General features: G+C 41.1%; 1 protein-coding gene across 1 annotated transcript in view; it reads left to right on the top strand.

Annotated features, from left to right (window-relative positions):
* The window catches only part of LOC111071337 (protein pellino), a 36,656-nt gene that overhangs the window by 3,882 nt on the left and 12,777 nt on the right, over window positions 1-19,997 (top strand). The window lies entirely within an intron of this gene.

Raw genomic sequence — 19,997 nt, 5'->3', positions numbered from 1 at the left:
CATTCAGCACACTCTGTGTTTCACCTTGACAATTTTCTGTAAAAGTTTGAGCTGGAGATTAGCATTTCAGAGCCCGTTTCAGGCTGTCTAAATGGATTTCCGTTGCCAGTCAACATTTAAGAGATTACTCTTTGTCTTGTCAGATTTTCAGCTGCAGCTTCTCACTCGTCTGCCCTTGCCTTATCATTTCACTTTTGTTTCGGACACACACAAAGTGCACTGCCAGCTAGCCGCCAGTCAGCTGATAAGACCAACAAAAAAAGATAGAATGAGACGAGAGCAAAATACTTTCAGATAAGGTGCACGAAAATATATCTCCCTCTCTCTCTCTCTCTGTGATTAGTGAGGAGATGCAGCAAACGCAGCAAAAAAATACAAAAAATGAGAAGAATTTAATCAGACAAGTAAACACACGTGACCTGGATTTCAGAAGTGAACCTTAATTAGGATTGTGTGTGTGGCATGTGTGTCATGTGTGTAGCCGTGATAAGCACAGGCAGGCAGTAACTGCAAATTGTCAGCAAAATCAACAACATGTACGAGGTACGCTGGACTGGATAAATAAAAACACACATTTTAGGTACTTACTAATCATGAGTGTTTTTCGGGGTCTCTTCCAATTGGATTTGGTAGAGAGAGCGATAGTGTTAGAGAGAGGAAGGGGACAAAGAGAGAAATCAACAACTGCTTTGCACCCTCACAAACTGCTTTAACTGTAATATTTACTGCTTGGCGAGCATTGATCTGAGATGAGGAACAAGCAGAGAAGTTCAGTTGGGTTCAAAGTTCATGCCTATCAAATGCGCCCATCTCTCGGACATGGACCCAAACCGTTTTGGAAGCAAATTTCGCCAGTCCCGTGCATTGCCATTTGAACTCGAACACAAAGCCGTTTAAGATTACCCCAAACCCCCAAAAAAAGGCAACAAATAAAAGCAACCAATAAACTTTGCGGTCTGACCCACATAGGGTGGGGCCGACCACCGCCTCTTGTAAGCCCCTCCCTCCTGCTCCTCCCCACAAGTGAAAGTTACAACAATTTACGATAAATTTGCATTGGGTGGCCTCTGTGCTCCAATGAATATTTCGGAGTTTGTGGTGTGAAAAATATGTATATGAAAGTGAAAATGAAAATTATTTAATGAATGCACTTAACTTTTCAAATCGAGGAAGGTGTGTGAAAGGTGCTTTTTGTTTGATGGATAGTACGTCCAGGAGGCGGTTTTCACAGCCAGAGAGAGATCGGATAGGATCCCTTTCCTACACTCAGGGTGTGTGTGTGGGCAGGAAGGATATGCGCGTCGCCGATTTCCAGCTGCAATGAAAACTTGCACACATCCTGCAAAAAAAGCAAAACAAAACAAAAAACGCAACGAAACAATGTTTCATACAAAAAAACAGCATAAAAAGTGGTGCCAACAATGTCGCACACAAAAAACAACAAAGCGAGAGAGAGAGAGAGAGAGAGAGAGAGACAGCCAGAGGAAGTCGAGCGGGTGAACGACCATTGGGACACCCAGTAGACAGTCGATTAAACTTTTATTAAATGTCACAGAACAAAAAAGATAATATGCAATTCAGGCTTTATTGAATTCGCATACAATGGCGGCAGAGTCGGCGGTGCCGCAACCCCCAACAGGGAGCCCAAGAATTTATGGGTTGAAGGAAATTCGAAATTATTTACATGCCAAACGTAGAATAACTTTTACGCTCAAGGAAACTGTCTGTTAACAATTGTTTCAATTGTTTATGTTGACATTCTTTAATGAAGTATATGACGTTAATTCACCCATAATTTACCCATAAGCGAAAGGATACATTAGCTACGTATGAAGCAACACACAGAAACTATCCAAACGTTAATTTATCTGTGTTATCTATCATTTATCTCTTTTAGCGATAATTTATCTGTGTGTTTTCTATAATCTAATCCTGTTATCGATCATGTATCCCCTGTTAACGATCCTATATCAGATTGTTTGGTAAATCAGATGAGTAGGAATGCCCCCCCCACCCTTTATTGAGGGGTATCATATAGCGTGGCATGCAGCAAACTATGTTCCATGTCGTTGTCATTAATACCATGCCCAGAGCAGCTCTCAGAGACAGACACCACGACCACAGACAAGTTGGCTGAGAGAGAAAGATGAATGCGGGCTTAGACCGCCTCACCACACTTCACCAGCTCTCCCCCTCAGCTGCTGTTGCTGGCTGCTGCTGCTGTCAGACATGTTTGTGCTTGTCGTGGCTGGAAAGGGGTAGAGTGGGGGGGAGGCTTTTGTATATGATTTGACCTTAATTCCCGGTGCATATACTGCACTTTAAATGCAGCTCGGAAACTGCTCCTTTAAGCGCGCTTTGAACTTTGCTTTCATTTTGGTTCTCTTCTTTCTTCGAGCATTTCCGGTCTGTTCGTTGTCTGTTGTGTCTGTGTGTGTGTGTGTGTGTGTGTGTGTATGTGTGCGAAAATGATGAATAAGGAGAAACAGACAAGAGAAAAATGCAAGGAAGATGCGAAGCTCAGGTTAAGCTTCCTTGTTGCAAGATGTTGTTGGTCCATCTTTAAGTGGTCGTGCTGCCACCAGGGGGCGGGCAGATGGGCAGCAGCCGCAGCCACATCCTTTGTGTGGAAGGAAGTTGGCTTAGTTTCCTTTGGGGGCAGAGAGCGGAATGGCGGGTTGAGGCAGAGACAATGCGCCCGCAGGAAAGTGAGCGCTGGAGAGTGTGCCACCAGGCACCAGCCACCAGACGACGACAGACAGGACAGTGTTTGCCACAAAGGATAGAGGATATTGCTCTCACGCTATCTCCCTCTCTCTCTCTCTCTGTCTCTTTCTGCCTCTCTGCTTGGGTCATTGGCTTGCCATCAAGCTGATGCCTTGCTCTACCTCTTACCTCCCCCCTCTAGTCCTCTCCCTATCCTGCTTGGGAAACCAAAAAAAAAAAAAACGAAAAACTTTACTTCAATAAATTGTCTTACAGAATTTTGTTTTCTCCTATTTTTTTGCAGGTAAGTTTTTTGCTTGCAAACTTTTGAATCTCAAAATGTTTTTTGGAGGCATTTGGAAACAGTTTTCGCTGACCGTCCCCGGCGCGCCCCGCAGTGCACGGGCACCACTTGACTTTGACAGCGACAGCGGAGGTGGAATGGTATTTGTTTTGAAACTTTTTGCTATGCCCTAAAAGGGGGTATGACGATTTTGAAGTGCGGAACTTATTGCAGAACTTATTGGAAATTAAAGGTTGAGGGAAAACTACGATTTATTTTTCCAGATATGCTGACAAGTCGGAAACCCTCAAGATTCTACAAATATGATCAGCATCAGATTACTATATAATATAAACGATCTGCAAGGGTATCCAAACCTTATTCCACCTTTTCTTCTTTTTTTTTTCGATCATTTATTGTTTAGTTTTTTGTTTGTTTTTATGTGGTTTTGTGAACTCATTTGAAATAATTACCACTCCGCCAACTCCAACTCCAAATCTCAATGTCTGGGGCTGTTTTTTTGTTGAACAATTGATTTCCCACACAGCACGGACAGAAATTGCAGAGATCACAAAGACCAGAAATGGGAAATTCCTATGCTTATTGTTGACTCTATAAATACAAGTACGAGTACGAGTACGAGTATAAATATGTATGTTATAGTGCTCGTTAAAAGCAGTTGAAAATCGCGTGGGCTGTTCGTTGGAGTTGTTTGGCGATAGACTTAGAGGGGTGGGAGGTCTGAGGTAGGAGGCAGCTGCAAGCGAGAGAGAGGCTTGTTAGCCTTGTTATCTGCCCAGCTTAGGCGTTGTCTCATGAACAGTTACCGTTATTCTATGCCAGTTTTGATTTGTTGTTGCATTTTTTAACTTTGTGGGCTGGCACATCCGAAAGATGAACCTTTAACTTGAATTGCAAAGAATTCTACTTAAACAAAAAAATGGTATTGTTTAGGGATTAAAACACAGTTGAATTTCCCACAAAAGCTAAGAGAACTGTAATTAATTTGGAAATGTAAATATTTATGGGATTGTCATGGGAATTTATGAACTTTAACTTTGTTTGCTTGAAGAATATGTCGGGAGGTTTGTAGAATTTCCCCCCTAGCATGTCTCAAAATGTATAGCGAAGCTATGTACATATTAACAGAGAGAGAGATTAAAATAAATAAATACGCAGAAAAGTAGAGATTTCCGTTGGATATGCCAGGGGAAGGGACTATAGAACGCAGTTTTGGACGACTGTAGCGCAAAAGAGCTGACAGAGCGATATAATAAAGAAGCTTTGAGAGCATGTTAATTTGTACATATGTATGTACAATGTACATAATTGTAGGATGAAAGCTCGCCACGATCGGCAGACAGAAAGCAACAGCCAAATGCAGCCGCATCCTGCTCCTGTTACTTTTTTTTTATCGGAACCAAAGTGGAAGTATTAATAGAGTTAATTATTGTAGATACCGCACAAGAGGTACCCCACTCCTGCCTGCACTGGAAACTGCACTATCTTCGAGTTTTCCCTTGCATTCGGGTTAAGCCCCAGAGCCAACTCTGTTCTCGTTGCTCCAGTTAGGAGACAGAGGCGCTGCTACGGCTGCTGCTGCTGCAGCAGATTAACTTGGGCACGGGAGCGTTCTAGCATTACCTCAGGAAATTTATTTCCCCCGCTTACACTTTTGCCCCCATTTTCGGTGACCTAATTAAACTGTTTACTTGCATAATTTCCATGTTAGTTGGCGCGTAATTGCATTAGTTGGAGTGTTAATAGACCATGTTCCTGTCTCCAAAGCACGCCTCCCCTTTCCCTCCCGCTCTCTCGCTCATTGTCTGTGTGTGTGTGTGGAAATTCGCATAACTTTTGGCGTAATTTTCGCATTTGCAACGCGAAAATTGATGAACAAACTGCAATGATTACGATTTCTATGCTGTTGATGATGATGATGAAGGCGCGCCTGCCATGCCGTGCATTTTGGTTTTCTATAGTTGGGTTGGGTCTGTCAGTACTTTGATTTGTAACTGCAATTGCAAACTGCACACACACACACAGTTACATTCTTGGCACACAATTTGCTGTGTGGCATTTATTGGGTGTTATTGTTGTGGTTTTGCTGTTGACCCACTTTTGGCAGCCAATAGTTTAGTTGCGCCCAACGTGGAGCGGAGATTGTGGAACCCAGAGGAAGTGGCACCCAAGGTGTCCATTATGTCTATTATTTATATGCATAATTATGGTATTGATTCGAGGCAAATGATAGCTGTATCTCTCTTTGTTCCTGGCATCCTGTGTCCTGTGAATCTTAAATGAAACAAAGAAGCTCCTGAAAATGTTTACATTTTACATCAATTATTTGCTGGTATTTGCTTTCGTCTTTCTGCGCAAAATGGTAAATACTTAAATATTCATATAAATGTATCTGTAGATGCCTAAAACTATAAGGATGATAGTACAGTGCGTTGCAAAAGTATGCATCGACAAACGATTGAAATTTAACCACTTTAAATGAAAATAATTATTACAATCGAGCTGTGTAAAAATTACATTAAATATTAAAGAGATTTATCTAAAAGATAATCTATGAATAAAATAACTATTGAAAAAGTCCAAGTAAATAGTTTTTTCCTTGAATAAAAATGTTTATTGCCGGATAGATTCATTGCCTAGAAAGCGTTAAGTTTTATTAGCTATTATTGCAATAGTTTTACAGCCACAAAATAAATGAAATAATATTATTTAAAAATGTTTTCGAATAATATCATGGATAATATTCAAACTACTGCAAGATGCTCGCTCAGTCAGTTTAAACTAAACTTCTAATCGTATAATTTTGTGCCGCACTGTACGACTGTACGTGGGTGTATGCCTGCGGGCGGTATAAGAGAGGCGGGGCGCACACATTGCAATTGTAATTGTTGTTATCTTCAATGTCTTGACTCTTGGCTCCCAGAAGCAGAAACAGAAACCGCACCAACGCAAAATAAGAGACGAGACGAGACGTACAGCACGGAATAACAATTCTTTCCCGGCTGATAAGCAAAAGGGGGAGGAAGTGGGTGGCTGGGAATACTACAATATTCAAATGTGGTCGTGACTTTGAACGCGTTCTCATGAAGAACTTTTTCACGAAATATTTGCAATGAATTGAATATGAAATTAAAAGATAGAAATACACGCAGATAAAATATTATCTGCACTTTAATTTTCAGTTTCGCTGGAAAACTATTCCCCTAAAGATCTCTATCTCTGTATGGCGATCGAATGTCAGATAATTTTTCTATTTTTACACATAATCTTCTTATAATATCCTCTCTATAATCCTCCCTCCCTTGCTATTGTCGTTGGCAAAAACAAGGTTATCGCAGGTACACATGTACCTGGGGCTGGATTATTTTGGGATCAACGCGGGGATTTTGTATGAACATTGTAGGGTAGGCCTGATAAGATTAGCAGAGATTAATAGCCTTATTATGATTGTTTTTGGGATAAAGTAGCATTCCCCTTGCCTGTTCAAAGATCATGGATTATATCATCTCCATTACCTGAACAGGCACGACAATGCACACGATTCAGTAGCACCTGGCTCACAAGTGAATTGAGTGAATCATTTCGCTCACAATAGAGCTTTTTGTTTCAATCTTCTTACATTTGCACTGCATTACCTTCTGCACTCCGCCTCCTCCTCCTCCCCTCGTGACATCTGGGGCCCTGCTCTTGTCTCAACATCTGCCACCAATTACGAGTATATTGAAGTATTTTTAAGCAACACAACAACAACAAAAAAACAGAGTGAAACATCCATGAAATTGCTGAAATTGCTGCAATTAACTAACAAATGGTTGAGGCAGATCAGTGATTAAAACATGAAAATGCTTTTAAAAAAACCAACAAAATACAAAAAAACCAAAGCAAATAAAAACAAGCAAAAATTTAATCAACTATTGTTGTGTCCAGACCTGTCTGTACCGTGGCTGTGTGTTTGAAAGCTGTTAAAAGTAAAAAGAAAACTAACCAATAAATCCGTAAGAGAAAGGAAGAGAGTGTTTCTGTGTTAAAGTGTTTCAGCACTTGATTGCCGCAATTTAGGATAATGCTTATATATTGTGAAGGCTTTGAACTTGGACAAAAACTTGGAATTCAAGTCGAAGAATTGATAGGCACTTGTTTATATATTATTCATAGAAATAATCGTATAAATAACAAGCCCGGCATTCCCATTAAACTTGTGGGTAATGGATCTTTCTTATCAATACTGAGAAAACTCCATTAATTCCGATTGAGATGGCAAGCCATTAAAACAGTCTATAATTGCTAGAACAATACTGTAGTAAATATCTATATAGAGAGATAATGCATATAAAAATCGGTTTACACATGCAACAAAATAAAGCCAGCCCGATAAGAGTGAGAGCTTCAAGGCTATGCAAACTCTGCCTGGGCATAGCACTCTGTTATTTCTTCTTTCAAATGAATCGGAAAGATCCGAGGGGATTGTTTTGCACCATGAAATCCAAACCGATTAAATCATCGCTTCACTGCCGTAAAGAAAAAAAGAAAAAAAAAAAAAAAAAGAAAAAAAGAAAAAAAAAGAAAAAAAAAGAAAAAAAGAAAAAAGAAAACTCGATGGTTGCTTGCGGCTTGGATTCGTTGTTGTGTTGCATGCGTCATAGATGGAAGTAAAACTGGTTCGGAGTCGAGCCCCAAAAGATACGACACCACCAGATACAATACCAAAACGATCGGATCGATGAGGCAATGCTGCAATGTCGCTGACCAGCTTTTCCACCTTCAACAACTTTACTCCACTACCTCCCTCTCTCTCTCTGTCCATTTCTATCTTTATGTGAAAGTGAGCAGCAGCAGCAATAGCCGCCCCCCCTTGGCCTTTGTCTTGTTTCTGTTGGCGGCGTCTGCCTTTGCACTGATTATGGCAATTTGCAATTGTCGCTGCCAACAATGTGAAATAAAATCACAAAAAAAGAGAGTAAACGAAGAGTAAAAACTCAAAAAAAAAACATATAAAACGCAACTCGACGCAATAGTCAAAGCCAAACAAACAAAATTAATGACAAGAAAACTGCAACGTTTGATGCTCTTCCCTCACACACAACATGCACGCAAATTATTTTGCTTTTGGTATGGAGTAGCAGTAGATGATAGATAGGATGACTATATTGATGTCTGGATTGCTGTTTACTATTTTTGATTTTTGATATTTCCTGTAGTTGTTCTGCCGCTTTATGGCAGAACTGTAAGGGTATGTCACACCTCGACTTTTGTGCATACTTTTTGCTTTCGCTACTGTTGTTGTTGTTGTTGCTGCTTCTGTTGTCTCTCTGTCATTGTCGCCTTGAGACTGACTCCCCTGTCTGCACTGCGTCTTTTGGGTTCAGCGTCTGATTATTGACGAAGTCAACGGCGGCGACGCTGTCAGGCGAGTGTTGTTGACATGGACCCTACCCCCCACATGGCGTACTCCTCCAGAGATCTGTATCCATAAATCCCCCCGGGCCATCATAAAGGTGTGCGTGTGTGTGTATGTGTGTGTGTGTGTGTGTGTGCACTGCACTTGTCAACGCAATTTGCGGTTTTTGTTTCTATCTGTCGACTGCTCTCTCTCTCTCTCTCTCTTTCACTCTCTGTCTCTCTGAAGCTGCTGCGGCTGCGGCTGCTGCTACTTGTCATGTCTGTGCATGTTTGTACTCGTATAAGAGTGGGAGTGGGGTGGGGTGGGGGTATAAGAGTGTCACTGTGTGTGCCTGGCCTGAACTGGGCTTGCCCATATGGATGCCCAACAGCATTTCATTTGCATTAAAAATCCATGAGAAATTGATTTGCCCCTCCCCCCCTTGCACGCTTGACGTTTTCTACTCTTGTTACCCTACGGGGGAGTGGGGGGTATTATGATTTCTATGTATAATATATGTACATATAAACTTAATCGTTAAATATAATATAACCTGGAAACTATCATCTATCACTACTATGTGAGCAAAATGATTGATCTCCAAAAGGGTATCTGAGTCTTCGACTTCGTTGCATGCCTGCGTCTTGTGTTTTTTCAATTAAATACAAAATTATCTGCACGCTTTGGCGATTTGAGAATTCATTGAACAAATATCAAGATATTGTGTGTCTGTTTAGCATGGAGAGGGGGCTTTTCGTCGCGGTGGGGTTGGGTTGGGTTGGGAGAGTGCAATTGCACTGTGGGGTATTTGCGGTTGTGCTTTGTTTTTGTTTTGTTTTGTTTTCTGTCTATCCCGATCTCTGTGCATGTTCGTTGTTGTGCCCAAAGCGCGTTAAATCGATTTGCCAGCCGTAATGGTTCCCCAATTGACTCTGATATGTGGAGTACACACTATCTATCATATGTGGTGTGGGGTGGTGTTAGGTGTGTGGCATGGAGTGTGGCGTGGCACGATAACGCGGGGGGATATATGGACAGGTTTCTAAGGTGTCTGTCATGATAATTTACGAGTTTTGGTCTTGGGTACTACGTTGCGATATCTACTATATGGGAATAAACTTTATTATTAGACAAACAAAATGATGCATGAGTTATCGATTTCTGTACTGTTGTTCTATGGAATGACATTAACTTTGGCTTTGGGTCTTCTTTTTATAGAATACAAGGTAAGTCCCCCGAAAGAGAGGGAGAGGTGGATCCATATATCCATAAATGCAGCTTAGTGGTATGCATGTTGTTGGTTAGCCTCGTCAGAAATGTGCGAAGGTTATCGTATCCACTTTTCAGCCGGTATTTTCTTTCATTTCTCACTTCCGTCGATAAGAAACTCGGGTTTTGGTGCAGCCCTAACGGGAAACTAAACACAAAACCCACCCAGATTTTATGGCTCCACGAGTATATGCAGCACACATGCTAGTACTTATTTTAGTATACATATTTGTTCAAGTACCAGTACATGGCAATGGCTATGGCCTATGAGTGTGCGTGTGCGTGTGTGTGTGTGTTGGGGGCAACAAAAGTTTTGCGTCAATATCCGTTCCAAATTGTTTCAAGCTAAAAGTAAACAAAACAAAAACGGTGGAGGGGTGGGGGCAAAACAAAAAACAACTAAAATTGAAAGTGCGCCATGGTAAATTTTACTAATGTATTTCTTACAAGTACGAGTATACCCTTGAGTGGCGGGTATTTATAACTTTGAAAAGACGTTTACACACACAAGGAATTGGGTATATCCACAAGCCATAAAAAGGTGTGAATCTAATAAAAAAAACACACCCTTCAAATGTTAGTTTTTTCTTAGATTCTATGGACTCGAGACGCACAAGCGAAAAAGAATGCCCGAGAATAATACTGACCCATAGGGCATTCATAGCTTCGGCTTCCTTCTTTCTAGTGTTTCTTCTTCCATTGAAAAAGTACCGCTACCCATACGAACCCCTCTCTGATGAATAACCTTTGGGCACACTCACTCACTCACTCACTCAACGTAATCGAATCGACAAATTCTTGGCATTTCGTAAATCACTTTGGAGTCGGGCTTTTAAGTTGGTTGGGGGGTTTGACAGCAACACCCAAAACCTGCCCTGCCCCCCCTCTGGAAACTAGAACGGAACTTCGAGAAACAAACGGTTGTTGCATTAGCAAAATTAAAATAACAACAACAAAGAATATCTACATACATATGTACTTATGTATATGTATGGATTGTACTTCTGATGCTCAGCCAAAAATGGGGTCGTGGTCGGGTCACCCAGGGGGCCCATTAAAAATTGAGAAGAAAAAATCCGCTGCCCAAATGTTGCGAAAAGAAACATTTTTCAACAATTAAATTGTTGTACTGTTTGCTTAGAGTGGTTCTTGGGGCTCTTTGACATTTGCATTTCGGTTATGGATCTCTGGATGTGAATGGAATGGAATGGAATAGGAGTACGCGTCGCATGTTATTTTTGGGCATTAACCACAGAATTTCACGATTAACGGTTCTGACAGCTCGAAAGCCCATTTCTCAACATGTCACTTAGGCTTTTGCCTTCACTACCATTCTGGGTCTGTAAATGTACGTATGTATATTACAGTGAAAGCTCCATTGGAAGGGAACCATACTTAAGTGTGATGTGTGACTAAATGCTGTAAGAGATATCTTTTTAGGGGGAAACCTTCTACCAATAATAGATGGAAGTGGAAACTAGTGAATGTCTCATGCTAATAGAAATTCCAGGCAACATTCTTACGTGTAGTATTTGCATTACGTTCCCACAACGATTCTGAGGCATTCACATATTTAGGCACACTTGTATGAGCAGCAAGAATCTGTAGATCGTTGCAACATGCTGTACAGAAATAAGCCAGTCAGCCGCCACAATCAAGTCTGTTGTCATGAGGAGGAGGGGCTGCCTAAGAAGCCCAGAGACGCCAGAGACCCCAGAGACCAGAGAGAGCCAAAAGCCACAGAGCCAACCACATAATGATGGCAAGATGCGGGATGCACAAGCAGTGGGGCGGGGAGTTTGCCGAGGTGGAGTGGGGTGGGTGGGGTGAGACCTGTTCTTTAACCCATACAGCCACCATGAGTGACATAATCGGCACAGTTGTGTTGGCCTGGCAACAAATGTATGGCCCAGGCACTTGCATGTGCGAGGGCTGTGAGTGGGAGGTGAGAGAGAGAGGGAGAGCAGGGTTCTAGCAGCTTGGTATTCAAATAAACGTATTCTTGTGTACATAGAACACACACTCACACACACACACACATATCGCAGCACGAATATTTCCCAAGAAATGTTTTTATATGGAATTTCGGAAATTGTTACCTTTTGCAAAAGAGACCAGAGCCAGCAGCCACGTGGCTATGGATTATTCTAATTAATGATTTATACAACGGATGGTAAGAAAAAAAAAACACTTGGCATTGGCATATTTCGCTGGAAGCCCAAAATTAGGGTACGAATATTCGTTCATTCCACGATTCATTGAAATTTTGATGCAAGTACAGTGAAAGCTCTCTTTGTGGGTCCACTCGCTTTGGCTGTAAAGGATTTTTGATGATCTCCCTTAGGGGAAATCTCCCCCTCTCTATCGTTCGATCTGCAATCAAAACATAATTGATTTGATTTCTCCAACTATCGCTATTAAAGCAAATGCTGCTTCCGATATTATCGTAATAACACTCATACATACCTATGCCATGTACACGCTGCAGGTCAATCAATACACACACATACACATACACACACACACACACTTTCTCCATTCCACCCAACTCCTCTGCTCCTCTACTCCTGCTGTTCGGTTGGGTCTCCTCTGTGTGCCTTCGTCGTTTCAGTGGAATTGGAGGTCATGCCGTGTCTGACCCAAAACTGCACGTTTTCAGATTTTGTGTTTGCTTTTTGGTCTGTGACCTTTGACATCTTGACTGCTTGCCGCCAGTTGATGGACATAATTCGTTATAGACGCCTTGATTTGGATACACACACACACTTGGATATTATATATGCATATAAATCCCATTCGCCCTTATCGATTGGTTTGTGCGGGCAAATGTCAAACCGAATGTAATGCAAAATGTCAACGAACCAAAAGGATAGGCCTCAGCCTGGAAGAGTGAAAGGGGCAGCTGTGGGCGTGCCAAAAAGATATTTTATGGCTTAATTTCAATTTTGTATTAATTGGCGCACGAATTGGTGAATGTTCAGTGTTCAGTGTTGCTTATCGGCTTTAGTCGTTGTTGTTGTTGTTGCATCTTGCGATCTTGTGAATGTGCATATTACTTTTCTTCGACTGAGGCTGCGGGCAATCAAAAAGTACTCTCATCCACTCTCTTTCTTTCTGCCAGTGCCATTGCCACTCTCTCAACTGCAGCTCCCACACGGCAGCTATCTTACTCTATCTCAAGGTATATAAAAAAAGTGTAGGGCCTTTCCAAGCAGCTCTCTCTCTCGGACAATTGTTGCCTATTTTGTTTATGCTGCGATTGTGTGTGTGGCATCCCCACCACCTTACTGCAGTAGATTCGCCCTTTCCTACCCTGCCTTTTCCACTCTTCGAATTCCTTATCTTCTCTTCTATCTAATACGTATATCTTAATGTGCTCCCCTCACACTCTACCACTCCAGTTAGCCACCCTCCAGCTATCTAGCTCGAGCGCTCCTACTTTTACATTCTCTCTTCCCCTCTGCCCGCGATCACCCGCTCCCGCTCTCCTCTACCTTTCGCTCTTGTGCATGCTTGAGTGAGTGTTGCCAGACAGCATTGTGGTGGCGGATGGGAGGCCATGCAGATTGTTGCTTTTGGCTGGCAAATTTTCAATGCATAATCAACAACAAAAACAGCAATATTTTTTTTCTCTTTTTTTTTGCAACGTGACGAATTACGTGCAAAATTTGCGCTACAACAAGAACAGCAAAAACATCGTCATGTCATTATCCGCAAAATGTTGCCCTTTGTGGCGGCAGCTGCTGTTTACTGTTTGTTGTTGCTGCCAGATTGGATTGTGGGTAAAGGAGTTTTATTCCGTTTCGTTTCTTTTCGTTTTTTCTGTATGCAAGTCGCAGGCTTGACGCAAAAGACTTTTTTCTAATGCGCAACAAAATATTCTCTTTGACGTGTTCTGTTTGTGTTGTCTCCGTCGCTCCTCCCACCCCGCCCCGCCCCTTCTCTTTTCCCTTTTTCACGTGTGTGTCACGTACAGAGCATGGCCAAACAAATTTGATTGATCCCCTCCTCCTCCTGCTCCTCTAACCCTGCTAGCAGTTGTATTTTTCGTTGTATGCTTAAGCTTATTCTTCTTCCCCTTACGCTGCTTCTCCTTCCCTTCTTCCGCATCTTCCAATTCTTTTGTTATCTGCTCATGCTCCAGGTTCTTCGGGTTCTCTTCTTGTTACCTCTTTGCGCATTACGCTTCGCATACAGACGATCATAATTATAGTAGGTACCTGGTTCTCGTCGTAGGACACATCGCAAACCACAGAGTGGATCTTTATGTGGCTATAATCTATTGGATCTGAATTACTATATAAGCTATGGTAACCAAATTTGGAATGTAGACTTGTTTAAAGCCCACGTAGATCAAGTTTTATTTAATGGCTTCCGTCTGTGTGATATAAGGAAATGAGGAACAAAAATTCGGAATAAATTCGGAAGATTTGAAAAGTTTTCCTTTAATTGTAGTTCTTGTTGCAGATCCTTTCCTACACAATATACCAAAATTAATTCAATGTATTGGTCTTTCCATACTCGGAATTAAAAACGTTAGCATTTTTGTATATTTTAATCAAATTGCAATAAATATATTTTTGTTTTGGTTTCTTGCCAGCAAAATTTGAGAGGCTGGGCTGCCCTCTTTCCTCTGGGGGTTTTCTCTTTATTATTCGTGCTTCTCCTTTTGTGGAGAATAGCCAGCCAGCCCCATGGACTGGTTGTTGCCGGTTGCCTGTCCGCTTGCAGGTGAAATTGTGTGCAGCGTAACATATTATTAAATTGGCTTGATTATGGCCATTGCCCCGGTCCCGGCCCCAACCTCAGTCTCAGTCCCAGCCAGTTCTCAAAACCACGGTCAGTCACTGGGCGGGGAACTGCAGCCCCCAGCAACAGCCACCAGCCACATCCACATCCACAGCGACAGAAAAAAAAGAAAAAAATAAAACCAATTTTGAACCGCCCGAACCGAGCATTTCCTGTCGTGCCGTGCCGTGTTGCTGGTTCTGTTCCTCTCTGCTGGACGGGCAATTAAAGCCGTGTAAACGTGGCTCACTGAAGCTGTAGCTGCAGCTATAGCTGTAGCTGTGGATCCAAACCGAATTGACTGTCAGCGTGGCAGACAGCAGTCAGCAGACGTTTGATCATAAATCTTCCCAGTACTGCCAAAAATAGAGACATTCCCTTCTTTGTAGGGTTCCAATTGGAATGGTTTCGATTTGTTTCCATTTAATCGAATGGATGGATGGATGGATGGATGCAATCATGCTTCGATGCACGGGGAATGGAAAAACAATGAAAACGATAAAGACCAAAAATAACCCACCGCCACACACACAAACACACACACACATAGACGGAAAATAAAACCAAACGAAGGGAAAGAGGGAACAAAAGAAAAGAAGCAGAAGCCGAGGCAGAAGCAAATGCAATGCAACGAAAAAGCAATAAGAATGAGTAGAATAAAAAAATAACTATTTTTAGAACACCGATTCCGCTAATACTCTGGAAGATACTGGGAAATGTATCACAAAAGAATAGGAAACGTTGCAAAATGAATGTCTACATTTGATTTGATTGGGTTGTGATGAAACTTTTGACGTTGATTAACGTCATTCGCATGATTCGAAGAGTGTGTCCGACAATTTTCTAATCGATATATAAATCAAACAAAATACAAAACACAGTTCAATATCCTGTTTGAAAATGTTTTCTGCCAGTTAAGAATCAGCATTCGAACAGTTGTCTTATCTAAAAACCAGCCTTTACCTTCGTTAACCTCATTTGTACACAATTTATCTGTTCGGTGGCTCTTGCTGGTCTAGCCTTCACTTAGAAGGGGGATTACCTTATCAGTAGCTACCCTACTTTGTCATGCCATATAAGTAAGGGTATATAAAAGTATTGAACGCACTAATGATTGATCTACGATTAAGTGTGCAAATGGAGTGCCTTAGAAGGGGGAGAGTGATTGGATCCCCATCGTACGCGTCGTATATGGGTCAATAGTCTGTCGATCACTGCCATGTTGCAGGGCCTCCAGTGCGTTTTATTGATAATGGCTTGTCAGATAATTTGTGCGCCTCCCTCTTACCCTACCAATTAACTGAAGTTCTCCCACTCCAATCATAAATTGAAGCGATTTTTCACCCGTTCTCGTTTAGGTTTTTCGTTTCGTTTTTCTCATAATTCCAGGGGGAGCTTTGTGGCGTGAGACAACGTGCCTTGGCGTTTTATTATTTATTGTTATAAAATCCGCGTTGACTCGTTTTATTTTTATATATATATTATTTTTGTTTTACAACGCTTTTTAGTACGTTTGAATATTATGTCATAACGATTTTAGTCACGCATCTACCTGTGTCGACAGTTTTCATAACTTTTTTGTGTTCGTTATTTTCTTTAACTGCGGCTGCTTTTCTTTTCTCCACCGCTTTGGCACCTGCAACATATTGAGTTTCTTTTGCTTGTTGCCGGCTGGTTTTTCTTCTCTCTCATTTAACCAAATTATGTCACTTTGTGTGTTGAATGTTTATTTAAGCAGCGCCAAAATGATTCAATTTCCGTTTGCTCATTAGACGCTTGTGGGCTTTTTGTTTGATTTTTCGACGGTTGCTGAGGGGTACATAATTAAGCGCTCTTTTTCCATTTTTGGTCAGAAGTAGAGAGCGAGCGAGGCACCGGCAGCAGCTACTCCTACACCCATCAAAATAGAGGAGCAGCCGACAAAAATAGTTGCAAATTTGGGTTGCGGTTGTACGTTTTCGTACCTAGCAGTCCGAAGGGTATGCTGATTCCCATTCCAGTTTCTTGTGACAAGTGCGCAGGGTATCACATCTTCTTCCTTTGCCAAATGTTTTGTTTGTACAACGCAATTCATGGACAGCGATTTGCCTCTCACTCGCACTCAGCCACACGTTCGATGAGAGCTTTTGCGATCCTCTCTCTGTACCGAGTCTCTCTCTTACTATGCATTCTCTCTCAGCAACGAGTATGCACATGCAGAAGAGCTTCTTCTAACAATCTTGCGATACGACATCTGTGCATACATACATAATATGTATTACATATGCATGTACGAGTAAATCTATTGATTTACAGTCTTATTGGGCTTTTAATTATTTCCTTTCTGCAATGTGCAGCATTCAGAAACCCCCATTACAGGGTATCGTCTAGTCAAACACTGGATTTTTGTTGTTGTTTTTCGGTTGATTTGTGTTCCTCTCGAGCCTTATTCTTTTTTTGGGTGCTAATGAGTTTAACAACCTACGGATTGGACGGGGCAAGAAAATCAATTGAAATTGGTTTATGGAAATGTTGTGTCTTTGCAGGGAATACCAACACAAGAATTAGTCAGAGAGAAGTTCAGCAGGTGAATCAACCTTCACTTCACAATGGTTCATATTTATTATGGCTACAATATCGGAATGTGATACTTGTTGATCTGCAAAGGTTGTCTTTTTTATTGGCGGGGCTCAATAAATACTTCATTATACGAGAGCCAGAAGCAACAGCGACTCATAATCTAATTAAAGTTCCCACTAAATTTGAGCAGCGTAAACAACATTTATGGGGTTTAAAAACTAGCTCTTATCTCCGCCAAAATGTGTTATCTTTTGAACTTTTGATACCAGAACAGAAATGCACATTAACACAGGCCACTGGCACGGCACATTCGTAAGCGTTTTAACCCATGACATCATGCCGCTGAGATGATGATTATTTATTTTTGTTGCACTCTTTCTTGCATAAGTTGATGGCAGTTTTTGTCGCACGGCCCCCAGACGCCAGAAGCGGCAGAATGAACAATTCCAGAATTAATTACGATCCATGGATGGCATGAGAGAGCGAGACAGAGAGAGAAAAACAGTACTTCATCAGGGAAATTTAATTTCATGCAACTACGAGAGAGTCCGAGACTCTTCCTTCGTTTCCCCTCTTTTGCCACCAAAGGTGGTCATTAATTTCTTAATCACGTATAAATAGAGAGGCACTAGGGGATAGAATATATAGATAGATAGATAGATAGATGGATAGATGGATAGATGGATAGATGGAAAGAAATGGTGCCCAGCACTTGGCATTTATTTATTAAAATTGCTCTCAGCAAAGCGACGACGACGACGACTGTTCGTCATGGAAATGGGAAATTAGAGATGGGAAATTAGCATATTGCTGCCATCATTAACTGACGGACGGCTTGCAGTCGTTGATGAGTACATTTCAGGTTTTAGCTTATTAGCACATTTCTGCCCCGATTCTGAGGCCTCCAGACAAAGGCCAAAAAGTAGTGCGAAAAACTCAGGCCTAAAATGGGAGTCAGCCGTCCCATTGATGGTTTTGGTTAGTGGAAAAGCGGGCTCTGGAAATAGAAAAACACTCCACAAATGAAAAGCGAAACTGTTAGCACGGAAATAGGTTGTTTCTCTCTCTCTCTCTCTCTCTCTCTCTCCATCTCCATCTTTGGGCTCCTCGTGGCTTTTATTTTTAGACACGAAAAAAACTGTCAGGCGTTGAAGTAAAATCCATAAACATGGAAACATAATGTAGGCTAACATTAAGGAACAAATCCAACAGGGAAAAACATCAAAGCGGTTGCTGAAAATACTCTACTAATGGAGTTTTCGAAAGTAATTTGGAACAAAAATCCATGTAGAACTGGACAGCTTTCCGACTGAAACTTGTTGACAATCAAGTTTAACAAAACGGAAAACTATAAAATTTGATCTTGAGATTGATAATAATAATAATTATACCACTGGAAATTATTTATTCTAATTAATTGATTTTATTATTATGGCTCAACTATTATTTTTGTTAATTAATTCAATGAGTCTTTCTGGCTTTTGCCCTTCTAAAATGAAAGTAAAAGTTATTCCATGCAATATTTGATCATTTTTATAATCTAATCATTATGAGAACCAGCAGGAGCAAGACAAGTTGAAGGGCACCTGTCGTTTGGCACTATTTTTAATAGAGCAACGAGCTCTTTAATATATTGAATCTCATTACTACAGTTTCGTGCCAATTTGTGGAGATGCTCTGGATCGTTAGCCCAGCACTAAGAACTTTTCTTTATATCTAAGAATATACTACGCAATAATTCGCCTTACACGAAAAACTAAAATTCCTTTAAATGAAATTCAAATTCTCTGCCTATTTTGGTATGCCCTGAAATTTTCTTTAGAGGATATTAAGAAATAAAAAATTCGTGCTCAAGAGCAGTTGAAAGACGGTTACTCTTTTTTTTCTTCTTTTTTTTTTGTTAAGTAAACTATTTTTCTACCGCTTCGTATTTTGTTTTGTTTAATTTAACTTAGTTTTGGTTTTTTTTGTTCCCTGGGAGCAGTGCAAATTTGTTTGCCAAAATAGCAGCTGGAAAGAAAGGAACTCCTAACAAAAAAAAAAAAACACAAAAATTGTACGAAACGTGCCGCTGCATGAACAAGCAAAAACTGAGACGCAAGATCGGGGCAGCAGCAGACAACCCAAAAAGACAACGAAACAAAACAAAAAACAACACTGCCATTGTTCAGGTCTTGGGCTAAAAAGAGACTCCAAAAAACTGAAATTTCTGCTGATTATGTAACAAACCGAAAGAGAAAGAGAAGTGGAGGAGGAACAGAAAGAGAGGTGGAAAAATGAAAGACAGAGAAAGAGTTTTGTTTAAAGAAAAGTTGTTAAGAAATTGACAAGGCAGCAGCGGGGGAATTTGGGAGGATTTGCATAAATGGAATTAGTGACTTGACGCTAACAAGCGACGCCAACAACAACAAAGACCCCGCCCCAAAAAGACCCATTAAACTATTTGACCCTGTCGCGGATGCAACAGTATTACAGTATCTGCTGGATACAAGCACTTTTGGCTGTATCTTTTGCATTCATGTAGATACATATACATAAATATATTCTGCTGCCTTTTGCTGAATTTATTGTTTTTTTTTCTTTTTTTTTTTTGTATGCTCTTTAACATTGTGGTTCTCCGTCTTCTGGCCAAAACGAGTTTCTGCTTTTTCTGCTTATACTTTTTGTTGTTGTACTTTTTTGAAGTTGTCTCAATGAGAGTTTCATTCTTGAAATGCAAACAGCTGTGTGGCAGGCCGCACAAAGACATGTGCACACAGATACAGATACATGTAGAGGAGAGGAGAGGCAAACATCTGAAGAATATGAATGGGAAATGCGAATGAATATATGTTCATGGGCAATGCTCATGTTTCGGCATGAGAGCCGCCCAGCAGCAGGGCAGAGCAGAGCAGGGCAGGGCAGAGCAGGGCAGGGCAAAAGCAAGACCTCAGAAAACCGCAAAATTTAAACATAAAATATGGTAACGAAACACCTGCTCTGCAGAGACCC

This window comes from Drosophila obscura, unplaced genomic scaffold (genome assembly GCF_018151105.1).
Source record: "Drosophila obscura isolate BZ-5 IFL unplaced genomic scaffold, ASM1815110v1 contig_150, whole genome shotgun sequence".
Taxonomy (NCBI): domain Eukaryota; kingdom Metazoa; phylum Arthropoda; class Insecta; order Diptera; family Drosophilidae; genus Drosophila; species Drosophila obscura.
This window is presented reverse-complemented; position numbering and strand designations above follow the sequence as displayed.